Source organism: Bidens hawaiensis, unplaced genomic scaffold (assembly GCF_021521415.1).
Source record: "Bidens hawaiensis isolate Kalapana, Puna unplaced genomic scaffold, B.hawaiensis_p1.1 tig00022006_1, whole genome shotgun sequence".
NCBI classification, from domain to species: domain Eukaryota; kingdom Viridiplantae; phylum Streptophyta; class Magnoliopsida; order Asterales; family Asteraceae; genus Bidens; species Bidens hawaiensis.
This window is the reverse complement of record NW_027493412.1, coordinates 229300-247056: the sequence shown is the minus strand read 5'-3', so window position 1 is coordinate 247056 and position 17757 is coordinate 229300. Positions and strand designations below refer to the sequence as shown.

The following is a 17757-nucleotide window of genomic DNA, read 5'->3' as shown; positions in this document are numbered from 1 at the left end:
GTGAGTCTTGCGGGTCCAACTGGGCTCTGCTGGGACCTACCTCTTCAAATAGTATTGGTAAGAACCAAGTATCGATCCATGGACACGAATGATTTCTAATAATAAATCTTTGTTCTAAATTAACTGGAAGTAATAATCATTAAATGTTGTTTTTAAACTAATTCTTTTATTTTAAATTATAATAAAGTAAAATAGGTGAACAAGTAGAGGAATTTTTGACGAGAAAATCAAGAAATAAAGGTTACCATCTAAATCATAAAATCCACTTAACCCTTCTTTAATTACTAATACATTATGAATATGTGATTAACTTACTTTAATAATATAAGATAAAATAACATCTCATTCCTAAGTAAATTACCCTATGATATAAAAGAAAGTGGAATGCATCACTTCATGTTTGTCACAAAAATGCCAATTTAAGTAAGCAAGTAGTTTTAGTGAAGTATAAAGATTATGGTTGACTTCGATTCTCAAATATCAATTATAACAACTTCGGGTGATTATAGTTTATTCACATAACCTTTCATTGGTTGATTTAAGTAGACTATAATTACACATTTATTTAACATATGATTTCTTTAACTAGCATGTCAACCTAATCAATCGCACTTAACAATATTGTTGTTTTAGAATTACCATAACTATAGAAATTGATCATAGCTTGTATCTCATCTTTTCAAAGTCCAACACAAGGAACTATGTTTTGGATAAAACATCAAGATTTTCTTTTTACCATTCTTCGTTTTAAAAAACATGAGTGAAATTATGAATGATTATAAAGATTTGTTATAAAGATTTTAATCACCAACCTTGAATTAATAGATTATGATGACAAAACATATTTCATCAAAATCATGCAACGATTAACCATTAAGACTAGTCTTTGGTTCTTAGAACAACTAAAAGACAAACTTGGTATTACTTACATGAGGAGCAAGAACACAGCTGTCAAGAATCAATAAGGGAACTTGTAAATCTCGTGCAAGTGCTATGATGAATCTCTCCCAACAAAGCTCAATGCCTGCAGCACCAAAATCATCAATCATTGATATTTGAAAAAAAAAAGATGTTTTAAGGCAAATGTAATCAATGGTCAGTATGTATCTTGTACTCTCTAATGCGGTATTCTCCCACTTGAAGAATCTAAGCGTGTGAACCCAAACACATTCCAGTAAAAGGTTCTAGGAATGTTCACAGTAAAAGAAAAAAATAGCATCAAGCAAATAAATATAAATATATTACATCAAAAGTAAAACAATGACACAAAAGGCTTAAAATGTAACACTTACCGTATATAGCACGAAAATGTATCCAATGATAGCGTTTGTTTTTAGCATGAAACAATCCTCCTTTAAAATCTCTTTTATGATTCTTTGTCTTTTGCTTAAAAAAGGCTGACTCTTTTCTTTTACTTTCAATAGCAAATACCCATGCCTGCATTGTTAAAAAAGATTAGTTAACTTGAAATAGTTGTGTTGAGTTTACACGCCTACATGCATTAAAACATATTTAGAGAACAAAGAAATATCAAATCAACCAAAAGCAATAGAAATAAACCTGACTCTCCTCAACTGCAAAACGGATTTAAGGAGTATCTTTAACAGCCTTGAGATAGTTAACAACTCCCAAACGATAGTCAGCCAATCCATCATCTTTTCTAACGGTTCGACCAGTTTCAACCATGATGGATCCACTGTTTTCTAATTACACCAAATCACTGCATTGTAATGTTTTTCCCTAAAACAACACTCAAATAAGAACAAATCTTTAATCAATGCATGTGAAAGCACTAATGATTATATGTACAAGTACTTTATTTATAACAACTGTAGGTCCCAAGGCGGGTGGATCTAACAATAATCTTGGATCAACCAAGCTTAGTGCTAGCGGAAATCACACTAAGCCACCTAAGCGGTCTTGGATCTTGAGATGTTATTTTCGAGTAGAGAGAAATGAAGAGAGTAAGAAAGGGAGTTTGCAAAAGGTATCCTATTGATCAACAATTAACTTCTCCTTTTACTCTCATGGCATGCTTCCTATTTATAGGGAAGCATGCATGAGAAGTATGTCACATCAAGTGCCCAACGGGCTTTACAATATTATTTCCCTTGGGCCTTTTACATTCATAACTAACAACTAAAGCCCAAAACATATACTTACAATACAAAAGACTAAAACAAAATGAGACTAACAATCTCCTTCTAGTCTTTAGTATTGGAACCCGTCGGTGTCGTAATCCAGCCAGCCGTCCTCGGGTAGTGGAAGTTCAACAACTTTTTTAACAAACTTGTTGAAGGCTTCAACTATTCGATCTGTGTTCTGACGACCGATATCCTCGACGGTTCCCAGGGGAGAGTTGTAGAGCTTTTTGATATATTCTATATGCAGCCCCATTAGCTCGTGCTCGTCAAATACGCGAATCTCAGGCAGATCTTTGCAGGGTATGACGGCCTCCCCTGTCGTGTTGTCAAATTCCCAGCCAATCTGTCACACCCCGACCAAAGGCGACGGAACATGCCGAAGTGCAACGATTGTCCGTAAGCACATGACACTAATTAAAGTGACAGTATTTAATAAACTCATTTCATTTCACAACATCGAAAATGTCACATAACAATTATCCATAAAATAACCATAAACAAGATATCACAAAATATGGCAAATTTGATATTGTTCATTTTTACTAATATCCTAAGGTCTTTGATGTCGTTTTCTTCACAATCATAAATCAACCAAGATGCAAACCTACAACACTTAATAAAATAAAGTTTGTCAACACAAAGGTTGGTGAGCAATTCATAAGTTTAATCATATTAGTATATAATAAAGATAGCCACAAAACTTGCATACGAAACGATAAATAAAAGTGGTAATTTGGATAAATAGATATCGCTAAACACATTAGCGACACCTAGCTATAAGGGGATGCCAAATAGTCTAGGATTTTATAGTTATCGTTAATTGCATTACGTTAACGACACCTTGCTATAAGGGGATGCCAAATAGTCTAGGATTTTATAGTTCCACCAACCAAAAGCGATAAACACATAGGCATATAAGCATAGAACACCAAATCGAGCAATTATTTAGGTAAAGTATACAACTACGTTTGTGGTTTAAGATTCAAATATAAAGCATTTTGTTGAATAAGTATGAAATGTCACCCCCAAAATAAAACATGGAAAATGGGGTATGAAGTACTCACCTTCAAGTAGTAAACTTGAAAGATGATAATTTGGAGATTTGTCTGAACGACGAGTTTAACGCACAATGCCTAAAAGAAAAGAAGTCTTGAATTTAGAAAGGTTGTCTTGAAGGTCTTTAAACAAAATAAATGTTGAGAAATGTAAATAATTAAAGTTCAAGGTTTAAAATGTAACTATTTAAGAATTTATGATAATAACCCTTTAAAAATGTAAGTTTGCTCGAAACCGGGGTAAAGTATCTAACCTTAATATTTACTCAACCTATTTAAGTAATAAGGTGGGTAAAATGCAAGAATGCAAATCCCTTTGAAATAAAGATACTAAAACGGTTTTTTTTATCGAGTGTTCGGGTTGTCGGTTCGGGTCTTGATAATTGGTCAAACCCAAAGTCAACTTTCCAAAATATTGAATGTTATGAGATAATTCAATAAAATTTAATAAGACTTAACCAAGTATGTACTTCCATTGTTTTAGAACTAACAACGCACGTTAAGCGAGTGTTTGGTTTTGTCGGTCCAAACTTTGTTATGAGATCAAGTTGGATCCATCATTTCCAAGTACTTAAGAAAATATTTAAAAATCAATTTGTAACTATTTTTAAAAGAAATATACAAGTCTTAATGGCTAAAAAAAAACACACTTGTGTGTCTTAAGCGAGTAAGAATCGGTTTGGTTTCCACATGTCCAAACACTAAAGAACTTGTATAATAATGTACAAATAAAAAAAAATACTTTAAGTTTTACAACCAAAAGTTAACAATAAAGTCTTTAAACAAAAGTTCGGTTTTCGGTTCGGATCGTGTTTCGGGTTAAGACCGAGGTAAGATTCTACAAACCCATAACCATAGAATTTGTAAAAATGATTTTAGAAACTTAGATCTAACAATAAGTATGTTTAAACAATTATTTAACAAAACTAGTAAAAAAGTTCGGTTTACGGTTTAGAGCTATTTACGGTTAAACCGAAGCATAGACTCTTAAAAACCCATAACCATGGAACTTGTAAACATGACCAACAAACTAAAATAAGCAAGATTAATATGTATGAACAAGTTATATAGATGTATATATATCAAGGACACGAAGTCCTCCATCAAGCCTTGCCTTATGAGGTCCGAAACCTCACCGACCGGAATCGGAGAAGTAACTACAAAAGGTAAAAAATGGGTGTATATTATATATATGTTGCACAACCATAAATAAGTATTAATAAGGCTACATAAACTAATTAATATGAAAGACTAAAAACCTTCAAGAACACTTAAGAAGATAACCTTGAATCTTTGATGTTTGAGAGAGTTTTTTTTTTTTGGAGTTGTAGCAAGGGAAAATGAAGAGGAAAGGTGATGTATATATAGGGTAATGTTGGTGGTCAAATATGGGTGTGAGACACAAGAGTTTTCATGCAAAATGGATCAAGACAAAAACACAAAACAACCAAAAAAAATAATAAAAGAAATAAATAAAAATAAAAATAAAAATAAAGGTAGGATGTTTTCAAGACCCAACAAGTGTGAAACAATATTGTAACATAAATCCATCATTTTGATTATAACATAAGCTTCGGTTTACAAATCGGGTCGGTTTACATAATAAACAAATACAAAAACGAATACAAACAAGACCCGAAATTGACGAATGTCACATGATTGCTGGTTGAGATGAAAGCAGTTGGTTGTGAAGTCACACTTGGGGAGTACTTAGGAGTGGTCATAGGATACACATTCTGTTGAGTCTTGCTAATAAAAGCAGTTGGCATTGAGGAAGCAGTACTCACTCCAGCTTGATTCAGAGAACTTAGATGATTGTTCATTCTCATCTGCTCATCCATTTCAAATGACTTGATAGTAGAAATCAAATCACTGTTTGTCATGGCATTCAGATTGGTTGTTCTCTTGATCGTGATTGTGCTTGTACTCCAACTGTAGGGCAACGAATTCATCAACTTGTGATTGACCTCAGAGTTGGTTATGTTGATGCTGGCAGCTCTGACTCTAACCATCAGCTTCTCAAATCTCTTTACCAAATCCAACACAGCTTCACCTTGTCGATGGTTGAACATATTGAACTCTTCCTTTAATAGGGCCTTCTTGTTTTCCCTAATTTCAGCATTGCCCTCAATCTTCTCAACAAGTGCTTCCCACAAACCCTTGGCACTAGTGTGTTCACGAAGAGTCTCAGTGATCTCATTTGAAAGACAGACTGTTAAAATGAGGTAGGCTTTCTTGTCTTGTGCTAACAGGTCTCTGTCTGCTTGATCATAATTGTCAACAGTCTTAAGTTGTTCCCCAGCATCAGTGCGAGTCATAGGAATATGAGGACCTTGTTCAAAGCATCTCATTAAGTCAGTTTCAGTCAATGAGATGTAGTTCATGAACCTCCATTTAAAGTCGGTAAAGTTGTCATCTAAGGTCATAAACTTAGGAGGCTTCTGAGGGGTTCCTACTTGGTTTTTCAACAGTAAATAATCCTTTAACAACTCAGAATCAGTGCTCGTCATGGTCTTGGTAGTCTCAAACACTTAACAACCCTTAAACAGTTTAAATTTTGAAAACAGTTAACTTTTTCGCGCAAAACACTTTTTCAAGCGAAGCGAAAAAGTGGTTCAAGCGAAGCGAAAAGGTTAAGCAAGCGAAGCGAAAAAGTGAACAATAATGCGAAGTGAAAAGGTTCCAAGCGAAGCGAAAAAATTTGTGAACAGTAAAGCAAAGCGAAACAATTTGTGAACAGTAAAGCGAAGCGAAAAAGGTTCTATGCGAAGCAAAAAAGGTTCTATGCGAAGCAAAAAAGGTTCAAGCGAAGCGAAAAAATTTTAAGCTTCTAGAAGCAATCTTTCTCGGGATCTGTTCCACCTAACTTGTCAGTACAAGGTCAAAGGTTGGTACACTGATTTTGATGCCATGAGAAGTGAAATTCTTAACTTGTTAACTTTAACACTTTTCAACAACTTGTAACACCAAAACTTATCACTTTTAAGCCTAAAACTATTTAGATCTAGGACTTGAACACTTGTTATCTTCACCGGGAACACTTTCTAGGACATTTTATGTACTTGAAGCCGAATCCTTTTGTAGTTTTCTTATTTTTGTGGTTTTTGTGAACTTTCTTGTCAAGAACATTTGTTTTCTTCTACTTAAGATCAAAACCCAAGGTTGCGATCCAAAACCCTCAACCAATGAGCCGAAACTCTGATACCAATTGTAGGTCCCAAGGCGGGTGGATCTAACAATAATCTTGGATCAACCAAGCTTAGTGCTAGCGGAAATCACACTAAGCCACCTAAGCGGTCTTGGATCTTGAGATGTTATTTTCGAGTAGAGAGAAATGAAGAGAGTAAGAAAGGGAGTTTGCAAAAGGTATTCTATTGATCAACAATTAACTTCTCCTTTTACTCTCATGGCATGCTTCCTATTTATAGGGAAGCATGCATGAGAAGTATGTCACATCAAGTTCCCAACGGGCTTTACAATATTATTTCCCTTGGGCCTTTTACATTCATAACAAACAACTAAAGCCCAAAACATATACTTACAATACAAAAGACTAAAACAAAATGAGACTAACAACAACTATAACTATTTGCATCCTTGAAGCAACAGAATGTGCAGAAGCAAACCAACATTATTATAAATTTAAGTTGAGTAATCACATAAGCAAATGACATATAACACAATGTTAAATGAATTGATGCATCACGGTTGTTCCTAAAGATTTTCATTAAAATAAGCAAGTTCAAGAAGATCATCAAAAGAATATTTGTATTTGCAGGCAATAAATCTCCTATAGAAGTTGTGATGACCTAAAGAAATAGCAATGGAAGTAAATTATCAAATAAAAAAAAATAGTGTGTTTTGTAAACAAATTAGAAGTTGAAAGATGCTAAGAGACTCACATTTTCATTAAAGCATATAATAATAATAGCGGCTTCTTCCCCTGTTGTTCATTTGATCTTTGCTACTTCATAAATACCAATTTGAGACCTGAATCTCTTCAGTCTGCAGTACATAGAAGAATCAAATTGCATTGGCTGAGAGTAATTATTTACAAAATGATAGAAATCACATGAACCAAAACCTGAATGCTTAGGTATAGAAATCGTCAACGGGTGATAAACTGATTATTTTTTAGCATAATAAATATAATAAGATCGTGAAATCAACAGACAATGAGAATGGAAACGATAAGGTTGTTAATAATGAGTAATGACAATGTGTGACTACAAAACTATATCCTCTTTGACACTACTTTAAGTTGGTCTTTGTTGCTAATAATCTTCTAAGCTAACATTTATGGTTTGGCTTACGCCTCTACCCTCACACATATTCTTCCAAATGCTGGTCCAAAAATAACACAATACTTGAAGACTTGAAGTTTGCTTTTGGTGCTAAACGGCTAATAATCTTCTAACCTTATTTTCTTTTTCATTCCATTTCTTTTTCATCCTACTCTCTAGACACGCCACCTAACAACCACCACCACAACCTGACCATCACCCCCACCATCTGACTGTCGCGCTACACCGTCGCTGCCTCACCACCACCTAAGTCCACTACCACCTGATTATCGCCGCCGCCTTCTTTTTTATTCCTAATTGCTAAAAAAACATAAGGTAATAATTAATAATTCATTCCATTCCGTAGGTTAACTAAACAAGATAAACGAGAGGTAATGATTAATTTCAGTCTCTTATCCATTTCATTCACTCATCCATTTTATTTCATTACCTCTTATCAATCAGACCTTAAAGATTTTCCAAATACCACCTTAGTAGTGAAGAAGGGGCACCATTTGAGTACCTCTTAGAAACTTGTTAAACAATGAAAGGACCATCCCTACCTATTGGAGTACCCCTTTGTGGTAATGTAAGTCGGTAGAAGTACCCGATTAGGGAGTGGTGTTTGACTTTGCAAGTAGGCTCTCAACTAATCATCCATCATGTTTGTAATTATTATTTGAAAAATAAAAAATAAAGGTTTTATGGTAGTTAAGAGAAATAATGCCGTTAAGAGAAGTAATATCTTTGATTAAGGTGTTTTAAAGTAATTAACGTGTGAATGATATGGCAATACAAGATTGACAGAATTTGGGGTACATGAGAAGATCGCCTTCCACCCTCGATGCTACTTGCTTAATGCATGCTTGTCCTAATTAGTTTATTCATTGGTTGATATCAATCGGTGTTTTTAACCGCAACCTGAAACCGATTGAAGATGATTATGTTGGACTTTATTTTTTCAAACATTGGACCTTTTTCAATTTACTCGTTTACCGATTATGTTGATTTTGGTTATTTATGTTACGAGTGAAGATGATTATGTTGCTTTAGTTATAGCATTGTACCTTTTTCTATAATTTTTTCTCGTTTAATTTAAATGCTCGAAACCAAGTAACCCGACGTGATAAAACCCAAATCCATATAACCTAACACGAGAATCCGAAAGAAATTAGTATTGGTCTTCAATTATGGATTTAAAATTCTCAAACTTGAATAGCCCGGCATGATAAACCCGAAACCCAAAATATCACCGATGGTTATTATGTTGCAAAATATAAGTGTTATATTGATAATCTATTATACATACCAAATAGGTGATTCTAAAATTATTTACCAAATTAGGTTTTTTCTTTCTTTCTTTGTTTTTAATTTAAAATAATAAAAAATATATCGCCCCCTCCTTCAAGAAACCAATCCATGTTCCACTTTGTTTTCCAAATCATTGTTTTAAACACTCAATAGCTTTTCCAAACTCATTATTCCAATAGTAGCTTCTGACCGTTTATTCACTTTCAATCGCAACTTGGATCGATATATCACTTTCAATCGTTGGTTTTGATTATTCAAGTTCAATCGCTTGTTTCGGAATCGTAGGTGGTTTCGATTATTTTAAAAAGTTATCAGAATTCTGAACCGTAACATATTAAATGTATGTGTGTGAAAGAAAGAAGTATCTCTTAATATATGTAGGCATGGTATTTATTTGATTCAGTACGGTTTCTATTGTTTTTATGAAGTTTTCAAAGAAGTAAAAAAAATAGTTTATTTTATTTTTTAGAGTGTTATTTAGATGGGTTTATTTGGTTGTGTTTAATATGATTTGATTATAAGTGGTGTAATTGGTGAGATTAAACCAATGAGTTTCGTACGGGTTAAAAATCGAACAAAATGGTCGGAGTTAAGTGGGAAAGATGGAATGCATTTAATTTTAACTCGTTGTAGGGTGTAATTGGGTGGTAATAAGAGGATAGCTTTTGTTCCATTTAAGTTTGTACTTGATGCTACTAAATTCTTGCTAGTGTTATGTGAATACATGAATGGACTGATTATATTACGTGGCGGCTCAAACAAAAAAGTTTGATTAGAAAATAAAAGGAATAAAATCATTAATATTATAGAAATGAATTAAAAATATCATACCACCAAGCAACCAAAATCGTATATGGTTTAAGTTAAAATAATTAAAAAATTATTAGATATTAGAAAAGGTATTTATAAATATGTTTCGTATATTGTTTCATGAGATGAAAATGTGAAAGAGAGTAATTTGAATTAAAAAATAAAAAGAAATGAAGTATAAAATGTTATTTAAACCAAAGAAAAAGAAAAAAACTTAATTTAGTAAATACTTTTAGAATCACCTATTTTTGGTAAATAAAATTTCCCGCAAACCTGTTTTGGTAAAAAACTATAATAGATGATCAATATAATATTACTAGCTTTTGAACCCGTGTATTATACGGGTTTTGTCAAATGATAAAGATAAATAAGGTTTGTTATTTCAGTTGTGATTCTCAAAATACTTGTGAATTAATTTAATGTAGACTTAATGGAAAAAACAAACATGGTTAACGAAAACTACTAAAATAACATGATTTTGGAAACACCAGATGTTGATTTTGCAAGAAATTTAAAAAAAGTTACTAAAGTTGTGTAGTTAGTCAAACCTTAGGTATGAAAATGACACTTGATTTAATAATGAATATAATCCACACTATGTTATAACCCATTTGACAAAATGGTTTTGACCCATGACCCATGAATAGCTAGAATGAATGAGATGAGAGATTATGAATTATGTGAAATATGGGCATGACACCTAAGCTTCAACATTTTCTTTTATTAGTATTGTAAGATATTCCCCTCAACCACATTATGCTAAAAAAATTCTATATACTATACATGCCACGCATGTGACACGTGCAATTATATATGTATATATGGGAGGAATAATTTGAGAACGTTGTTGAGTTTTAAGAAATTAAGAACTTTTTTCTTAACCGCACATATAAGGTATATATGTGTGAACCCTCGGATGGGCAAAAGTGAAATTGCACTAATTTTGACGTTATTTTACTAATCTCGTGAAAATAACGTTAAAATTAGCGGAAGGTTAATCAGGCATCATGTGATGGCGTTGATAGTCGAAAGACAAGGGTACATGCACCAATCGGCCGGTGTCCCGATGGTTGAGTGTTATGTGCCTTAGTTCAAGGCTTGATGCAAAACTACTATCGAGCCGGGGGTCTCACCGGAAGCAGCCTCTCTATTCCTACGGGGTAGAGGTAAGGCTGTCTACATCTTACCCTCCTCAGACCCTACCATAGCTTTGCTATTGGTGGGATATACTGAGTTTGATGATGATGATGATGATTCTTAACCGCACATTTAATTAAATATATTAGATTATGTGGCTGAGATTAAATTTAATTGAAAAATTAAAGTAGAAGAAAGAATAAAGTTGTACAATGATTACACTAATTTAAGCGTCCGTTACACATATATAAAATGTCGACTCGTTGCGTAAAAATTATGTAATTTTTTTACGTACATGTAACCTACATATATTACATATGTGAAAAAAAAATATTTTACGTTAAGTTCTTTCAAGTTTTTAAAACTTAAAGTAGTTCTTGTTTGAAATCTCCTCATATATTAAATTAACATTCATACTGATATATAAACAGCACATTTGAAAAGACCATGCCATGTGTAGAAGATAATTTATTTAATTTCTTATCATACAGTACGTGATACAACAACCGGGCATCCATCATCATCCACCATGTAATATATGATAGAAGTCAAGTTACAACCACTTGGTATCTCTTTAAAATGAAGAGATTGTTGTGAAATTAACAGATCATCATCATCAATACATAGACAATGAAGTACTGCTTGTTCTCAGCCCACAAAGCAACCTGGCGTTTCCTAAATTCTCATCAAACGCGGTCTTCATCCTTATATTATGGTCACTTTTATAGCTCCTCATCGAACCGGTTAGATATGACAACTTAATTCGATCATTTTTTGTTTAAACATGTATCTCATGCATAGGCTGTGGTTTGTTACTTACCAATATTATTGCAGGACGTTGCCGGATAGTAATATGAAGGTTGATATTGAAATCATTTCAAGAGAAACCATCAAGCCATCTTCTCCAACTCCCCAACATCTGAGAACCTTCAACTTATCTGTTTTAGACCAGTTTATGGTTGATGTCTATAACCCTTTCGCCTTTTTTATTCCTAATACCAACAAGACTAGTGTCACCGATGCTGTAAACAAAAGATCAAAACATCTTAAAATTATGTAAGATGTTACAATACTAATAAAATTATGTAAGACTGGTTCTGAGATTTTTATCGGAGACTCTTACAAGATTCTATCCTTTTGCTGGAAAGGTGAAGGACAACTTTCGAATTGAATGTAACGATCAAGGAATTTATTATACGGAGGCTCGAGTCAACCAGACACTCCAAGATTTTCTAAGGCATCCAGATGATGAAAAAGTGTGAGGGTTGTTGCCTGAAACCCCTAACCCTGCAGACTCTTCAATAGGAAATTACATCATAGGTATTCAGGTATTTGTTAGCATAATATCCTAGAAAGAGTTACTCATAATCTACCATAACGTTGTATGTGCATCTATCATGGTGTACGTTGATCGAATAAACTAGTGCATTGAATTGAGTTGTGTTGTGTTGTCAGGTCAATATTTTCAAGTGTGGCGGAATTGAGCTTTCTGCGAGTGCGTCACACAAGATCATTGACGCACACACATATTATGTGTTTATGAAAGCTTGGGCAGCAACTGCTAGAGATTCACCAGGGACTATTTCACCAATTTTTGTTGGTTCTGAGATCTTTCCTACCAATCCAAGTTTAGAACACTCTTTGCCTTCCAAGTTATTGGCTACCAAAACGCTTAGCACTAAAAGATTTGTTTTCGATGACAAAGCTTTGTCTTTGCTCAAGGCACAACCGGTTGCTAGCGCAAGCTCAGCACGTCCACCGAGTCGTACAGAGGCCACAACTTCCATAATTTGGAAGGCTGCAGCAGAAGCAGCAACAAAAGTAAGACCATTTGGTCCACAATCACCTCAAGCTTTATTGTCAATGGTTGATATCCGAAAAAGGCTATCACCTCCTTTGCCCGAAGAATCTGTTGGAAACTTTGTTATGGTAGCAGATGCAATCTGCTTCCCAGCTGGTTGCCAATTGGATATTCCAACCCTGATGGGTCAACAAAGAGACTCAATAGCAAAAATAAACCAAGTCTACACTGAATCCTTGAAAGGGGAAAAGGGGCATGAGAAATTCACTGAGATTATGAGGATATCAAAACAATTGCTGGATGCGACAGTCGAAGGAGACTGGGTAGTGGCTACAAGCTTGTTGCACAGTGGAATATATGAGTTGGATTTCGGATGGGGAAAACCAACATGGGTCTATCTTATGAATAATAGAAACGTAAGACGTGTGGCGTTGAATGAAACGTTAACGGGTAGTGGTGTTGAAGCTATAGTCACATTGAGTCCAGACGAAATGGAGATATTCGAGTGTAATCCTGAGCTTCTATCCTATGCCACTGTCAACCCTAGTCCTCTCCGATTTCTTCATTGAATGACACGGATTTCATTTCAGTTTCTTGTGTTAAATGCTAAATGGCTTATGGTAGCAGTACCAATGTGTCTTCGAAATATGCTCTCTCCATGAACTTGAGAGTTTAAGTCCCACGATGTAAAATGGTGTCGATTTAGAAATATGTTTAGAGAGAGCGTGTGTTAGTCGTTAAAAAGAACTTGAATTAATGATTGAAAATAAATCACGACTATTTATATTTACCTTAAATGTACCATAAATGTTAACTTTTATCGTATGCTTCTTTTTAGTTTTAGAAACAAGTACAAGTCTAACTTGATTGCTAAGCAAGTTGTGGCTCCATACACATTAATGACTTGTGCTAATATTGTTACGCATCCCCCCCCCCTTGAACAACAAATCTCCCGTCTAAAATCTCTCTAGCCTTGCACTTTCAAGGATTTGAACTCATCACCTCTATTTTGGTGAGACACGCACCATACCACTACATATGAACAAAACCCAGAACTTAACCCGAACCCAAATATCTATGAGTCCCTCCACCGCGGACTTCAACATCTTCCCATTTTAATTGTTCCTATATACATACATATATATATGGGAGACAATAATATGCCCAGTGACAGCAGCAATCATTCACCCAATATACATCAACCCACATCTATTTTTTGTTGCCCACACTCATCCCACCAAACCAATCAAGCACCTGGTCTAGCTCGTTTCGACACACGGCAGTTGAACCGCTCCATCAAGTGAACCAATAATATAACCGGTTTGCTCATATGTCCGGTTTCCAAAACATTCATTACATGAATTTTTGTACTTTTTGTAAACAGGGATTCCATGCTTATAAATTAGGCTCCCTTTTCACAACATATAACGACAGTTATGGGTTAAACTCGGAACTAGCTAGTTATATATGCATATAGTAAGAGGGTTCTTATTTAGTTTCACCTGTTGTCAATAGGGGTGCACAATAATCAAATCATAAACGAAACCGATATGAAATTTAAAAACAAAAAAATCGAATTAACTGAAAATCAGTTATCCGGTTTTTTTACCCTCGGTTAACCAGACCGAACCATTCATATTTTCATATATTGCGAGCTTTTATGCCTCCATTTTATATTTATACCATCATTTAAAGTATTTATTATACCTCTATCTTATGTATTTATATCTCAAGTTAATGTACTTATACCTTCATTTAATGTATTTATGCATCCATTTCATGTATTTTTAAACAAAAAAATTAGCGCAAGTTTGATTCTGGTTATCAACTAGAATTAACCGAACCGAACCGTGCACACCCAAATACCCTTTCCCTAGACTAGTTTCAGATCCATAAAAGCCCGGGTCAAGCAACCCGTGCTAGCTGTTACAACTAGCACGGGCCGGGGCCGGGGCCGGGCTAGATGAGAAGGACCCATGTGAAACCTTTTGAAAATGGTAATCTTAATCCCAAAAGGTTGAACACAAATATATGAAAAATTTGGCCAAAATGCATCATAGTTTTATGATCAAGTTATTATGTTTGTCATGAAGATACTCAATCTGACATAACTCTAGTTTGTGATTTAAGGTAGCATATGACTAAAGCTAGGAAGTTCAATTCTTTATCCCATCAATGCCAACCTGATTATCTGAAACAGAACTGCAAGAAAACAAAAATATATTAAAACCCATAATTATATATAAGAAATATAGAAAACAAAACATTAGTATCACCTTTGAACTTGAAAAGCAGAATCCAAAAAACGAAGATAAATTGTTTTAGGAAAAATAACTACCTAGTCCACCAAGTGAGTATATCAAAATGACCAATTTGGTCATGTATATTTACGTAAAAAGGTCATTTATCCGTCTTAAATTTAGCAAAACGACTGTCAAAATCATCATCTCTAACAGTTGGTTTTGGGTGTTTTTTAGGAGACCGTGTATGATGTGAAGGAGAGATAAAAGAGAATCACTTTTGTGAAAATATACGTTCAAACAGGTTTATGTGATTGAAAGGAGAAAAGAAAAGAGTATTTTTTAGCTAGTTTTAGGGTTGCGAAAAGGCAACTTGGGTTTACATGGACTAAGTTTTGAGACCTGCTATTGTAGATGCTCGTCATGATAATTATTTTTGTGCAAATTTCCCCCTTTTTGAACCAAAATTTTAACAATATTTCAATTTTTTTTTTTTTTGCTTTTCTCAATTTTCCCTTTCCAGATTTCAAGAGTTTATTGACCATTTCCAGAAACTTTACACTGATATCTAACAATCTCAAAATAAAATATGAACCCAACGAATTTGTCTCCATGTTAAAAGTTGGCTTAAATGATTTTTGGTATACAAACTTTGTGAAGGTTGTATTATATTATGACGATGATTTACCCTTTATTTTATTAAAGGTTTCTTGGTAGGTCTATAAACGAACTGAACATTTAGTGACCTATTCGTGAACTGTTTGGCTGGAAGTTCGTTTATGTTCGTTCATTTAATAAACGAATGAACATGAACAAGAATTTTGTGTTCAGTTAATTAAACGTACAAACATGAATACGTGTTTGTGAACATTCGTTTATTAATGCTCATTTATGTGTGTCTATTTATGTTCGTTTATGTTCATTTACATGTTAATAGACAATAATTAAATATTATTTGGATGACTCGTTTACTTAATGTTTTATGTGTTAATAGTGTGTTCATTTGTTCTTTTAAGTTTATTTGTATCCATTTGCGTTTGTTTGTATATGTTCTTTTATGTTTGCTTATCTTCGTTCAGTTACGTTCATTTATATTCGCTAAGCGTTCGTTTAGAATATAAACGAACGAACATGTTTATATTTTGAATGAACGAACATGAACACAAATATTCATCCAGTTTCCTGTTCGTTCGGCCGGTTCATTTACAAGCCTCATTATTGGAAAAAACTTATCAACTTTGTTTTGTATATCAGCTTTATTGTTACAATCAAGAATAAGAAAAGCATACGGAATCATCACTAACAAAAAAAAAATGTGCAACAAGTGTTTTAAACTTGTCCAAGAACATGTGCTCTCAATGAATGCTACACACAAGATGCATGAAGCCATTGCTGATTAAATTCTTATTTATTATTATTATTATTATTATTTGACACAGCAAAAAGAGGGACAACCATACGGTAGTCCAAAGCTCATAACTGTAAGTTTAATGACGAAGCAAGTGATCGATTTAGAATATGGTTAGATTAGAAAACAGTAGGACTTACAGGATCCAACCACGATCGCCATGAACAAAGCAAGCACATAGAGCTCGGTCTTGATCTTCTTAGAAGTGATGGGTCCCAACCCTCTTTTGGTTATGTTTTTCTCAAACTTTGCTACTTTCTTCTCTGCAAGTCTCTTTGATGTTGTCTGTTATAAGAAGAAAAACAAAACAAGAAAAAACAATAAAAATATGATTAAAAATTTTAAGAAACCATAAAAATTATTAGAAAAATAAAACCTTAATAAGCAATTTGTGACTTGAATATTGTAGATCCAAGCATCAACCAACATGACTATAAATTTAACACAGCATGTACCCAAAAAAAAAAAAAATCTTAAGGCTAACATCTTTTAAGATCACTAGTCCAATAATCCTGCATTTAGTGATCATCTACTCTATTACTTGATCATTGTCTTCATTGCTAAGAAACATGTAAGAATAAAATAACATTGATTCTTTTATCTACCATACCCTAGGGCGATTAAACGGGTTGTGTCCGTGGCTTTGCGGATCAAACACAACACAAACCTTGCATACTGACAAGAAGCTGAACACGGACCCTTAACCAAAGAACATTTTCTACATGTTAGTACTCTAAAATTACAAATTTACAATACAAAATACAAAGGCAGAAAAGCTTGTTCTTTTCATGATTCAAAAACACGAAATTAATTATCTTACCGGCTCTTTATTTCTCTTCCATACTTTTTATTTAATATTGAAAGAAACCGATGCAGGTAACATAATTTGTAAATAACAAACACACAATCCATAAAGTCATCCTTAGACAATAACCATTTTGACGCTTCATGCGGCCTGACTCACCCAAAAACACTATGAAGGAAAAAACTCACTACTGTGGCAGAAACCCCTAAGTCAGGTCACCTCATGCCATTGAATCGGATCGGCAATTGCTTCTAAAATAACTCTCATCTATCTTAGTTAAGAATATCCAAAACCTCCGATTATAAAAATAACAACAGAAGATTGTGCATTCAATCAAATTAAAAAAAATTGATCATAAATCAGTCAAATCAATATCAAATTACCGATCATACCAAGCAAAAAATATATATATGCATCGATTAAGGTTTGATGATCAATCAAATCTAAATGATCTAGAGAGAGAGATGAGATTCACCATTGTTAGTGCTGATGATCGAAGAAGTGCAGAGGAAAGAACACGTAACAGTAACAGCAACTAGGAGAGAGGAAACCTAGGAGGATTCTGTGGGCCTTCAACTTAGAAAAAAAACAATAATAATATGTCTGAAAACTGAAAGCCCTTTGACAAAATATATGATATATCAATTATCTTTGACTTGTCCAAATTCCTTTTCTTTTAAATCATTTTTATAAATTTAATTAATTATAAACAAAACATTAATTATAATAAGGTTATTGCATTTACTAAATATATTAATTAGTT

At 33.7% G+C, this 17757-nt stretch overlaps 1 long non-coding RNA gene and 1 pseudogene across 1 annotated transcript; one reads left to right on the top strand and one right to left on the bottom strand.

Moving 5' to 3' along the window:
• The first annotated feature begins 11370 nt into the window (after nt 1-11370).
• LOC143564459 (epi-neemfruitin B 7-O-acetyltransferse L7AT-like) lies at nt 11371-13142 on the top strand (annotated as a pseudogene).
• A 1495-nt stretch (nt 13143-14637) lies between these two features.
• On the bottom strand, nt 14638-17513 carry LOC143564458 (uncharacterized). Its single transcript, XR_013140874.1, has 3 exons — nt 17470-17513; nt 16330-16474; nt 14638-14743 (listed from the first exon to the last, which is right to left on the bottom strand). It is a non-coding gene; the product is annotated as an uncharacterized LOC143564458 (long non-coding RNA).
• Between the last annotated feature and the right edge of the window lie 244 nt (nt 17514-17757).